Source organism: Etheostoma cragini, chromosome 14 (genome assembly GCF_013103735.1).
Source record: "Etheostoma cragini isolate CJK2018 chromosome 14, CSU_Ecrag_1.0, whole genome shotgun sequence".
In the NCBI taxonomy this organism is placed as follows: Eukaryota; Metazoa; Chordata; class Actinopteri; order Perciformes; family Percidae; genus Etheostoma; species Etheostoma cragini.
The window spans coordinates 12,240,224-12,241,819 of NC_048420.1; positions in this window are offsets into that span (position 1 = coordinate 12,240,224).

The window sequence follows — 1,596 nt, forward strand, 5'->3', positions numbered from 1 at the left end:
GAGAGGTGGTGAGGGGAGGAGGGGGGAGCTCCACAGAGAGGTTTAGACAGATAAGAAGAAGAGGGGATAAAACAGAGATGGAGAGAGTGTATGTGAGGCCAGGAGAGAGAAAGAGGTGGGGTTGGGGGTCCACAGAGACTGAGTGACACAGTGTAGAAACTCAACTACCATCAGCCTCTTCCACACCACCTGAACTCTTATTCAACCTCAATCTTCATCCCCAACAGCCTCAAATCTACATAAAACACACAACAATGCACAATGTTTTATACAAAAAAAATGATAAAGAGAAAAAGAATGCAAAAGACAAGAAAAAAAAAACAGTTGTTTAACAACGTGATGACCAACTGTTTTTGACCCGTGCGTTGTTTTCGATGAAAGACGGTGTGGAAACAAGTGTGTCCTGTGGTATTCCAGATAATAAATGTCTGTCTGACTTTGTAAATAAAACATTACACATTATATGACATTACACAGCAGCATCACTGTAAAGTGGCTACTGAACTGGAAACACTTACTTTCTGTACTAATCAAAGAAAATACTTATCCATGAATTACATGTCTCAGAGTTAACTTCAACAGCACTTTTCAACTTCAGCAGCATCACAACACAAAATCATTTAACACGAGCACAAACTAAAACAGTGCCTAGACATCATTTTAAACTGATCTCCCAATTGATTCTCACAGTGGGAAAAAACGCTTTTAATATTTTTGTCAATACAGCCAAACAGTGCAGAGTTTTATTCATATATATATATATATATATATATATATATATATATATATATATATATATATGAAAAATAACCCATTGAAATTGAAGTTATAAGGTTTTGCCTTGACTGAAGTGTATTGTAGCCTAATTGTAGCAGTTACATTGAACAGTGATTTCAGCACATCCAAACTCAACAGACCTGTTTTTTTTAAGAGCTTGAGGTGTGCGTAAGTGTGCGAGGAAGGTTGTAGACATATATTGCACTAGTGGGGCAGACATGCTTGCATAGACATTACCACCAGCAACTAACAAAAACAGAGTTGAACTTTGGGCAATGGGATGCAGCTCCATACACTCACCTCAGTCAAACCGAGAATGTCCAACTGAAACACTTACATACAGAACTCCCCCCCCATTCACTCACAGTTTCCTTCACTCTGACCTCTCCTCTCTCTCTAACCCACTCACATCCCACCCGTCCTGCCCCCTTTGCATCTCCCCAGCTGCAGGAAATTCCTAATGATCTCCATCATCAGTGTGCGTGCTGTATCTCCTGCCAAGAGCAAGCATGTGTACGCACACACGCAACAAACACGCACACAAAGCATATAAATGAACAGAGTGCAAAACATAAACCATATGTGCAGACAAACAAAAAGGCAGACAGACAAACAGACAGACAGACCCACATACGCGCACAGAACTAACGTAAACAGACTTCACACAGACCAGATACAGTGGCGGCTCAGCCACGGATGCACGAGGGGGACCGGAGAAGTAGCTCAAAACACTAGTCAACACAAAACCAGGACCCCCCACCCCCATCTGACTGTCTGTCTTCTGTTGTTCCTGCAGGAACATACATGGTGTAGTTATTT